The sequence below is a fragment of the Poecilia reticulata genome, linkage group LG22 (genome assembly GCF_000633615.1).
Source record: "Poecilia reticulata strain Guanapo linkage group LG22, Guppy_female_1.0+MT, whole genome shotgun sequence".
NCBI classification, from domain to species: Eukaryota; Metazoa; Chordata; class Actinopteri; order Cyprinodontiformes; family Poeciliidae; genus Poecilia; species Poecilia reticulata.
The window spans coordinates 8,243,105-8,254,994 of NC_024352.1; positions in this window are offsets into that span (position 1 = coordinate 8,243,105).

Genomic DNA, 11,890 nt, shown 5'->3' on the forward strand with positions numbered 1-11,890 from the left:
CACCTCCATGTCTTTGCATATTTTTCGCCACAGTTGCAGCGCATTCAGATAATTACCCTCACCTGTTCCTCAGGCCTGTAATTGTCACCTCATTAATCTATTGCCTCGGATTCCAGCAAATCCCGTCCTGCTCCCTTTATAGCTAGGTTCACTTTGCACATTTAGTGGTCCATAATGAACAGCACAGTTCAGACTCGGGTTATTTTTCATATGCCTTCCCAAACTGAAACAACCTGGGTCTGAATGGAAGTGTGACAGATTAGCTATTTGGCGCCCAAGCAGGCAGGAAGCGGAGAGACCCAAAGTAACATCCAATAATCGACGAAGTGGTCATTAAGCAGATAATGTTGTTGACATTTTATTCACTCCAATTTCAAAATTGTTAGGCTGCAGTTGACGTGCGCCACTCATGAGGAAAACGCAGCGTGGTGATGTCAGGTCTTCTTCGGGTTACTTCAGAGCTGCAGGCTGTTCACATTGGAGTCTGATGACAGCTGCATTAAAATTGAAATGTGAACAACAATGCAAAACAACAACAAAAAAAAACAACTGTCTCAGCAAAAAAAACAAACAAACAAACAAAAAATCTGATGAGCCATAAGATCAGCAGTGTGAACGTGGCTTAAGGTCTCTTCCCAGACTGTTACTTCTCCAGATCTCTGCAAGACAATTACATTTTACTATTGTATGATTCTTTATTCTTCCTCTAATCATTTCTCAGTGTTTCTCTCCTTGTGGGTCAAAGTACATTTTCAAACACTTCAGGATTGTTGACCCCGAACTGTTATTAAGCTGGATGGAAAGTGATCCACAAAGTTCAGTGATGCTGTGGCTGATCCACTGATTCAGGAATACAAGTTTGTTGTGTGTAGAAAAAATATTAAAATGCTATAAAATGCTAAATCTTGTTCTTGTGAATCCAGCATCATGTATTATCTAGGTCCAATGAGCTTTTATGTTTTGTTTTACTTGTACAAGCAGACATAAAACAGCAGCTACACTTTGCATCTTACACAGAGTCACTGCAAACTCCATGGAAAATTGTAACTTCAAAAAGTTATGAAGGAATTTTGTGGACACAGACTTTACAAGATCCATTTCTTCTGAGGTAAAAGACAAAAAAGAAAGTCAGTCATGGTCAGGATTAAAATCTGGTGTTCATATCATGTTGTGACATTGTTACCTCATCCCAATGTGTTACCTATTTACCCAAATCTCCACCTGGGCACTTCAGTCCCCAACCGCACCCTGACTCCTTCAGTTTCCAATAAATGTTGTCTAATTGGACAAAAAGGTTCTTAATTTGGTACGTCACCTTCACTTTCTGCTTTTACGCACAACTTCTGACCGGCGGCGCTATGGAAACAGAAGAGACAGACACACATCTCAGGAATCTTGACATGCCTTTGCTGATTTTGTTTCCCATTTCTTTAGGATATAATTTTTTTAAACGCGTTGTTTGGACTGGATACATAGTTTTAAAGGCAGGGTTGGGCAACTCCAGGCCTGGAGGGCCGGTCTCCTGCAACTTTTAGATGTGTCTCTACTTCAACACACCTTAGTCAAATAATAAGGTCGTTAGCAGGACTTTGGAGAACCTGCCTGCACTGAGGAGCTGATTCAGCTATTGGATCCAGGTGTGTTCTACCAGGGAGACATCTAAGACTTGCAGGACACTGGCCCTTGAGGACCAGGATTGCCCACCCCTGTTTTAAGGCCTAAAAGTACAAGAGTGACCGCCGGTTCAATAACTTTGTCCAGTACCAAATTTCCCACCATACCTTCTGGAGAATTGTTAATTTCTTTCTTTTTCCAATAAATGTTGAATTGAGAAATTTTGACATTTATTCTTTCAAAGTATTTAATCTACTTTGCTCATCTGTTTCCATCGGCTGCTTTGTTCTAAATTCAGCATCTTTGTAGAAATGTCATGTCAGGTTAAATATAGTTGCGAGACAGTTTAGTCATTCTGTACTTGTGGTTATGCTCTTCTCCTAACCTTTGATTTACAAACATGACGTCAGCTGAGATGTCACATTAGCATTGTTCAGATTTTATCTGTTCCTCTGTGGCAAAAAGATAACCTCTACTTAGAAGCAGCGAAGCAGGCCCAAACCATAATAACACCACAACAAGGTTTCTCTGACGACACAAACTGCATTTTATGTAACGCAACATTGTTGATCATCTACACTTTCTGCCTCTCTTCAGCTGTAACAGATCTTGTTTGAACTGCGTATTAGCTGACATCTAACGTTTTGTTTTTGTTTTTAGAAATAGACTACTTACTTATAGTTGGAGACGTTCAGCTTTCATTTGGACATCGTGGGAACGAGACAACACCTAAAGTCTGATCAACAGTACTTTGTGTCTGCAGGGCTTCAAACAGGATCTCCTCAGGTGGAAGTGGCCGCTGAGGTCATAGGGTCACAGAGCGTCATCTGTAGGCTGCAACGAAGATACAGAGACTGGAAGAGGCATAGAACACATCCCACGATGTGAACAGTTCTCTTGTGGAACCGGATGATGAATGCCACTCAACTCATTTAAGAAAGGTCTTCCGCCTGGCCATTGGGAACTATTTACCTCAGCTTGTTCTAGGGCCCCTGACCACACCACAAGGGAGCATTTATGCCGGATGAAGGACTGGTTGGTTCTGATGAAAGTCAGTTCACATTGAGTAGACAAGATGGCCGCCGGCGATGTTGGAGACATCAAGGAGAGCCCTGTGTATCAACTGCTGTTGTCTTTAAACAAGCTTTTGGTGTTGGTGGTGATACAGTGTTGACAAAACTGCTCTACATTTTGTGAATGGCACAGTGAGAAGCCAATGCTGCCTGAATAATGTCATCATTCCTGTCAGGCCTAATTTCATCAACATGAACGACGATGCTGCAGCTCACTGAGATCCCGGTTGCTGGACACAGTGGTACCTCGAATAAAGTGGCCTGCTTTTTCTTCAGACCTGAATCCCATCAGCTGGAATCAGCTGATCCACCAGGCACAGGCTCGCCTCTCTGAAGCTCAATGAAGTTTCAAGAAAGACGGGACGCTAAGAAGGGAATAAGTCAACTTGTGAACGGAGTCAAGCAGAAGTTGGTATCCAAGGGCACATGATGTGTTTTTGCTGTCTATTTTGCTTCTGATTTGTAAGTAGTCTAATAATAGAGATTTGCTCATAAGTACGAAAGCTTTAGAACATCTTATCTAAAAGTAAACTTTCTTCAAGGTCCTAAAAAGTTGTACAAAAACGTGATGCAAATGTTCCCATTGATAATGGTTCCGTGATGCCATTTCCTGTAAGCCAACGTTCCGTTTTATATCGACTCAACACGTCTGTAGTCCATTCCTGTGTATATCTTTGGAAACAAAAATCCGGTGCATCGCAATGAAAATCCCTTCGTAGATAAACAGAGCCTCTGTCTTTTCAGTCTGGAACTGACATTATTGATTGCCGCAAATCTGAAACAATTTGTGCCTTAATGGTTGCATAAATGAGGCATGAGTCGTTGATCATTTGAGCAGAGGTTTCTCGGCCCAGCTGTCAGAAAGCTGAGCTTACCTCTTTCCTTACTCAGCAGAGAAGGAGTGGGGGGGCGGAAAAAAACAGGCTCTTGTCTTTTCATTTCCTCGCTCTTTCTTCGTCCTAAAACTCCTCCCTCCTCCCCTTCCTCTGTGATGAATAGAAGGTATGAATTCTCCGCGGCCTCCCCGGGTTTCTCTCCGAGGCCCTCGAGCAGCTGAACAAACAGCACGCTCTCGACTTAAAGGCGCAATCAAGAATTTATTGGAGCCGCGTACGGCTCGGGTGTATTTGTGTATAGTCCTGAAACATTTGAAAGGAAACACGGGAAAATAGGTTTTTGTCGAACGATCATACCTCAAATCCCGTTTTTTTTTTTTTTGCAAGTCTGGAATTGTAAACAAACCTTCGCCGAGGTCAGTCGGAGCAAGTCAGAGGGCCATTTATGAAATGCCCGAGTAATGAATCTGAACGAACAGAGCCGTAATGTACGAGCTCAAATAAATCATAACATAAACAAAGACTCTGACTTGTCTCGGCTTCGTCTTTGAAACACAGGATACACACTCAGAGAGGAGGTGGTGGCGGTGGTTGTGGTGGGAAAGAAAAGGCAGTGTTGTTGGTCCTGTCTGGAGGGGTGGTCCTGGTCAAAAGTCAGACCCAGCTGTTGGGGGACTATTTATCCACGCCGCAGCTCCAGTGGTTGTGGTGGTGGAAGGCTGGATGAGTTGGCGAGGCAAAGCATGAAACAGAGAGGGAGAAAGAGTCTGGTTGACAGGGGTGGGGGAGATGGATGAAGATGATGGGAAGCAGATGGAGGGTGTTTTTTTTTTCTTTCTTTCAGTTCCCCCCCCTCCACACTTCCCCACTCGCTTCTTTTTTACTTTGCTATCTACCCGTGACGCAGGTTGAGCTCACCAGGTGGATTGTGGGTAGGCTCTGTGAGCACATGCCCAGGTTTTTGAGGTTGTGGAATGATCACGATGGATTAGCTTTAAAGTTCGGTCCTGTGGTCGGTGGTTTGGTGCAAACACCAGGGTTTCTGCACATTTCTCATGTCAAAAGTCCAGACTTTTCCAAACTCTAATTTCCAGAGTGTTCGCTCCTTTTCTCAGCCAATTTGTAATAAATTAATGGGGCGTTTTTCTATTAATTAATGCAAGAAAACTGTCCAGTGTTTGGGCTTTAAAGATGGATGGATGAATGGGAAACTTGATGATTGAAGTTAAGGATTTATGGATGGATGGAGCAACAGATGGATGGACAGACAAACATGGGGGGATTGATATATAGATTAGTGAGTGATTAGATGGACGGATTGCTTAGAAAAAAGTAAATGGACTAAAGTTTAGAAATTCAAATATTTCTCCATATATTTTGTCTCCATACCAATCGACACCTTAGAAAAACATGTAGGTAAAATTTCACTCTTGTCCAGATTTTCCAGGTTGTGTAGAAACCCTGATATTTGTCACCAAAATGGGCCAAATTGAACTTTTCTCAATCATTTCTCCTGATGGTAGCATGAACGCGTCCATTACTTCTTGTGTAGAGACAACTAGCATGATTATTTCTGCTTGCTAAGTACCAGAAAACCTAGCGAGAACATTCTTTAGAGATTTTGCTTCGTCTTTGGATGATTTCTTTTAATTTGAATAAGAAGATCATATACCTTTTTGTTTGGATTGTTTGAACCAAATGAGCATTTGTTATTCCTAATGGCTACTGGTTTAAAACAACATTATTGAAATTGGGAGATTTTTTTTTTTTGTAGATTAATCCAGTGCATTCTGTTTTGTTCTTAGACCAGTCAGGTGTATAAGGTGTGTGTGAGAGAGACATTTCAAAACACAAAATTCTATTATTTTAGCCTATCTTGTCCCTACAATAACAGTAGTAAACGACATCACATCACAGTGAATTGAAACGGTCTTTCTTCAGTTCATTTGTGCCATTTTAATCTCCTCGGTGCAGCGCTGGAAAAGTTTGAAAACTTACCTTGGAAAAGCTTGGAAGTGATCGGATTGAACTTTTACTGTGGGAAAAGCGTGAGAACCTTGAGCAACAAAGAAACTTGCTTTCTTTCCACTGAGAGGACGGGCTGTAGCCGCTCTGGAGATGATGTGAAACACACAGTAGAACGCTGGAGGCCTGACAGCTCTTTAACAATCTGCAGGCTGTGTAATTCGACTGGTTCTCTCCCCCCCCCACACACACCTCCAGCACCACTGCCATCCTCCAAACCGCCCCATCCCATCTATCCATCCATCCACCCATCCATCCCCCCTCTGTGTGCTGCAGCAGCCAGAACATTCCTCACACATCTGGCCTCAGAGTCTTTCCCATACGCTCCCTCTCCCACCACTCTGAGCCACAATTACCCACAAGTCCTGTGTTCTCCTTTTCTCTTTTCTTTTTATGATCCCCAGAACCCACCCACCCGCCCTCCACCCTCTCTCTGCTCCCCCACCACCCCCGTCCTCAGTGCGAATCATAAAAGCAGCCCGAGCGCAGGCGTCATTTATGGTCATGATTTAGAAGGAAAGCGGCTTTCGAGGGTCTGCCGAGACGTGCCATGCACAAATGTGCTCTTTTACTACAGCTGAAAGTGTGTTGCCAGGACTTATAAGAAAAACAAGACAAACATGATGAATTTGTTAACCGGTCTGATCTGCATCTCCTTCTTTAGATAGCTGTGTGCCTCTCGGGATCTTTGCGATGCTTTGAAGGGAGCTGAGTCAAGCAGGATTCAATAAACCAGAGTGGGGAACGAGCACAACTTGTGTTAATTTAGAGCTGTGAGGGGAGGGCTGCTTGCTTTTCACGCTGCTACAAGCTAAGTTTGCTCGAACACAGTTGGATCCTCTCGCGCTGCTTTTGTTTTTATGATTTTGTAGCCTGTTATATTGTTTACCACTCATATTCTTGAAAGACATATTCAAATTTCACCCAACCGCATTGAGATGCGGGTCACAAGTGAAGTTCCTGATGAATTCGATTTATGCTACCAACAAATCAACCATATTGAGGTTCAGTTATAAATAGACTTTTCTGCCTCACACAGCATTTTGTGCCTTGATTAGGAGACTACTGCTCTCTTTACCCAACTACAAACCTTTGTAAGTTTGTAGTTGGGTCATACAATTTCCATTTTCAGATGATCAACTGAACAGTGCACTTATTTTCTAAAAAAAACCCAACAACCTCTAAAGCAGGGGTGCCCAAACTTTTTGAGAGCAAGATCTACTTTTTCTCTCACCAGCCGCCTGGGATCTACCTCATGACACAAAGACATAAMAATTGCAAATTAAACTCYATTGACTTATTTTATATGCRAATATACATCAGTTATAGCAGAAATAATAAAGTGACAGAAAACCTAATCCAGTTTCTTCCTCAGTGAGATTCTGACACTGGGAGCAGGTTACTGGTTTCTCAGTCAGAAGCTGGTTGCAAACCTGACGCCAGCAGGTATCAGTCAGTCATGGTAGACCTGAAATTTGGTTTGATGACTGAAATATGAGAAACTACAGATTGATAGGAGGAACCAAAGAGCCCAATAAAGGTAACAGCAAATCTTCTGAAGTCGGGATAATAATGAATTTAATTTCACATAATTATCGCGGTGGAATTTGTTAAAACTTAATGAAATATATTTGTCCTATTTGATGTTTGTTGTGACGTATAGTCACGAACGAACGAGGTAATTAGTCCGATTTTGTCGTTTATTGACAGTTTAGAAACTACAGTAGGTGTAATGAGCCACAAAGGTAAACCAAGGTAAAACAACCCGAACAGACTATCAACTGAAAACATCTCCTACCTTTTTACTCTCGGTCTCTTTGTTGTTTAAGCACACCCGTTGCCGTGGCAACCGCCTGCACCCCTCAAGCCGAGCAAAGATTACATTAAAACCACAACATTCAGTCCGTTACGATATCAGGTTTCCAGACTTGATATTTATTTCTCGATTATTAATAAGCCTCTCATGAACACAGCGGTGGTTGAGTAGCTAATTTAAACTCCTGCTCTGCTCGTCAGTCGGTCTTTGAGTCGCTTTTTTTTTCTCTTTTTTTGTTAATGGAACCGAAACGCACAGAATTGCGCAACACCTTGTTGAAACAATAATTACTGAGATTATTAATTTTAACATGTTTCTTTGACTTTTTATAATTATTCTTTTTTTAATGAAGCTACAAACGTTTATTATCTTAGTGAATATTTTTGATAAGCCTATCAGAAGAGGAAGTGGTGGCCTCAGCGTCCTGGCGGCGTTCAGTTTGTCACCTGCCGAGATCGACTCTAAACCTTTCCGCGATCGACGTATTGAGCACCCCTGCTCTAAAGCCTTTAAGGAACAGTTGTACTTATGCAGAGATTTAATTGCACCTCTCATTTACCAGGTCATGGGATTTTATTTAGGGGTGTCAGATCTTTACATATAAATTAAAATAAAACTATGTCCAACTACGTCTAGACAATATGAGGCAGATAATCTGTGAAAAGATTCCAGCTCCTCTGCCTTCACCCAGTGCTGAGTAACTGAGTAAGCATGTCATCCGTCAGGATTAACACCTCCTCCGGAGTTACTTTTATGAGTAAGATTTCACAATGAACTGAATCCATATCGAACACAGAACCCTGTTATGTAACCTGCTGAAGTAAGTGAGTGTTTTAGTGCTGGAAAGCCACAAAGAGGTCAAGGGTCAGTAGCACGCAGGGTCAGTGTTGATGTATTTGCGGTGAGCCGCATGTCTCGGCGTCCTGGGGAAGTCAGGGCGCATGCAGGGGGGTGCGCATACAGGAAGGCCCTTTGTTGTTGCTCCCCTGCCAGGAAAGAACTATTGTTAAACGTACGCCCGAATGTTTTTTTTTTTTTTATCTGAAGGCGCTGTTTACTCCTGCTTTGTCTGTAATCTCAGGCCCGACACTCCCGTGCCTCCCACTTCTGGCGCTCTGCCACACATTTGTCTCGCAGCTCTTGTGTTTTATGATAGCGGCTTACTTTCACACAGAGGGGACAATTGTTGCGACACTCGAGTGCCTGATATCTGTATTGGATTAAAGGTTTGTTTTGGTGCAGGAAAGCACCCATCAGAGCGATATGGTGGGAACGCTTCTGAGCGTACGGAGCGGCTTGAAGAAGGACCTCACAACACCTGGGTGCGTTTCAAGGGCGAATGTCGGATGGTAAAAGAAGAATGGGAAAGCAAAAGCTCTTTCAGCCGGTTGCTTTTGGGTCCTTCGCAAGCATCTGCCGAGCTACAGTTGCGTTTTATGTTTGTTCTGAGGAAGGAATTTAGCCACTTACCAAGAAACACAACAAAAGTTTCAGCTTTCTGCCTCCAAACAGATTTATGATCGCCATCTGAGGGATGGATTCAGCACCTACACGCTTCATTTGTTTTATTTGAGGAACGTTCCATTGTTCCATTTGGCCGGGTGGTTTGATCTCTGGTTCTTGAGGCCAAAGCGGCTTTTCACGAGGAGGTGATGACGTAGACCAGATTTCTGTCTTTTTGCAACGAGCCAGTCGGAGAGCAGAGCATCGTAGGTTTTACTCAAAAGCCGTGAAACATGGCGTCTTCCCTTCGGTGTGTGTCTCTCTTCTGACACCTCTGAGATCAACTCTCATGGCATTCTTTCTCTCCCGTCATATGAGACTCCACAGCCTTGCTCAAATCTCCTTCATCTGCCTTCAATAGAAATGGAAATTTGAGGCCCTCCCCTCTCAGGGCTTCTCGTCAACCTCGGCTCTGCTCCCCCCAGAATGAGCCAGGATGTTTTGAGAAGTGGGATATTGCTCCTAATGGATTCCAAACACCACAAAAGTTTATTAGGAAGCAGGGCATCGTTAAAGCAGGGGGCGGGGGGAGTGGGCAGGATGGGGATGTGGGGTGTGTGTGTGTGTGTGTGTGTGCGTGTGTGAATGGTTTCTGATTTAGCTAAACAAACTACCTTGGGATAGTATTCATACCCTAAGACTTGTAACAAAGGTTATATTTATGTATAATCATCTGCCTGTTGCCATTTCATTCACATTGGTCACAGTAATCAAAGCAGTGTGTGGGAGAGAGCAGGCCTTCAAATATAGAACAAGTGACTCAGAGGAGGTTAATGGGTCTTGTAAAAGAATTTACTTGAGCCTTTTCGCATTTTGTCACTTTATAACAAAACACTTCGATGTAACTTGAGGGAAGTTTTATGCGACAGACCGACTCAGTCTTGTAAATAATTGTGCGTAGAAAATCCACAGTTGGGGTTGGAGAATCTGCTGAAAGGGCAACTTTCTGACCTTTATAGAAGAATGTCAAAAGAAAAAGCAGGATGTGATTGTCGTTTATGGCAAATCTTTTATAAGACACGCCACACATAAAAAGGTACATTCTGGTTGGATGGAAACAAAGTTGTTGTTTTTTTAATTTTTTTTTTTAAACAAATGCAAAACATGAAAACATGGCATTGTACATGCGTCCTAAACACATAACGAAATGTGGTGATGGTTGTATGAAACATTTTGGCATCCTCTGGACTAGAGCGCTGTAAAAGTACAGGCCATTCACCGTTTAATGCTTCGCCACTTTTTGAATGACTTACCAATAGTCCAGACTTCAATCCAATGGAGAATCTTTGGCCGGATTTGAAAACTGATGGTCACAGTTGCTCTCAATCCAACCTGACCTGACATTCCATGGAAACTGTGCTTGGAAATAGATTAATACACAGCATTCAAAGTTTTTACCTGTTTCTTTTGTTCTCTGTAGTTTAGTCCTTTTTGCTCCTCCCATGGCTGGACCCCCAACAACGGCAACTGGCAATTGTTTTGTTATTATATATTATTCATTTTCTGCAGAGCACCCCACTGTTGCCAGAGACAGTTTTTAAAAGAAGCAAAAGATTTTTCAAGTCTCTTTTGAGTGTTTTTGGAAAACCCAACAGCCAGTCTTTGTAAATCAATCCCTTCTACTCTGTTGTCACAACGCCACAAACTGCAGAACTACCTTTCTTTATCTCCTGAGTAAAAGAAAGAAGTTACAAGATCTTGCTGAATGACTTCATCGCCTTATTCCCGTTATTGAAGTACTGCACGTATAGTTGTAATGGACACAGTAGGAAAAAGATTAACGTTGTGGGAGAGAGACAAAGAGTAAGTAAAAACACAGCAGCTAAATGTAATTAGAGTTACAGATGACCTTTGCTTTTTCAATTCTGTTTGGTTTTAAACTTTACACCCTGCTTAGAAACCTACAATAATTAACTGTAAAATCATATTTTTTTTATTATATTTAAACTTCAAAAACAATCTAAATCATTAAATGAAAACATGTCTATTTACAGTATATTAGACATATTTTTGACTTATTTTACACAAAAAAAATGTTTATATCCCCACTTGTCTGTAAAGGGGTCAACCACACATGCTTTGAAGTTCTGCTTTTCGCAAAGGTTTGAGTCTAGAATTGGGAAATTATTGGACATACAATACACTTAATATAAAAAACATTTAAATACAAAATGAAAAGTAAATTTCTGCACAATAAGACAGTGTTATCGATAAATCTCTAAACATACTTGTGCAAATGGAGCAGTGATGGCGAACAGCTGGGATGCACAACTGCACAAGGACTGAGTCGACTCCGAGTGCCTCCTGTTGAGAAAAGTGAGAACGGTAAGTCCTTCAGTCGCATAAAGTTTTAAATAACACCAGAAAAAAGTTTTTAGATTTGTCATTTTTTTTACATTCTGGAAGAAGAAGAGTCTCTGGAAAGTTGTTAAATGCATTTATTTCTTACTTCCAAATTAAAAGTCTTAACATAACCACAGCTACTGGGTAGCACTCTGCAGCACAAACGTCACTTTGACAAGCAAAATCTCAGCATTTTAACATAATCTATTAGACAACAAATGTTGTACTCATTGCACTTTCTGGGAAAAAAAAAAGCCGTCGTGACATGCTATCTGAACATGTTCCAGCAGGACATGAGAAGACAATTAAAATCATTCCAGTGCTATTAAAAATAATAATAATAATTTAAAAAATGCCTGGTTATTTATAACTTGTCATGCACGATTTAGGTTGTTTATGCCGTCCTTCTTTTAACTGAGATTTATGCACTGATTAACACTGCTCCACCATCTGCTGGTCCCCTCACAGTAAATATGCATCTCGTTGAGCATTCGTGTGCTTTTGTGCAACTGGGTTAGTGCACACATGTGCCTCTGGGTAGCAGTGCGTGTAGACATCCAATGAAAGTGAATGGAAAATGTGGAATTAGATTGAATGCCTTTGCAGTGTGTTGGCCTGTGTGCTGAGGCTCTTTCTCTCTCTCTCTCTCTCTCTCTCTCTCTCTCTCTCTCTCTCTCTCT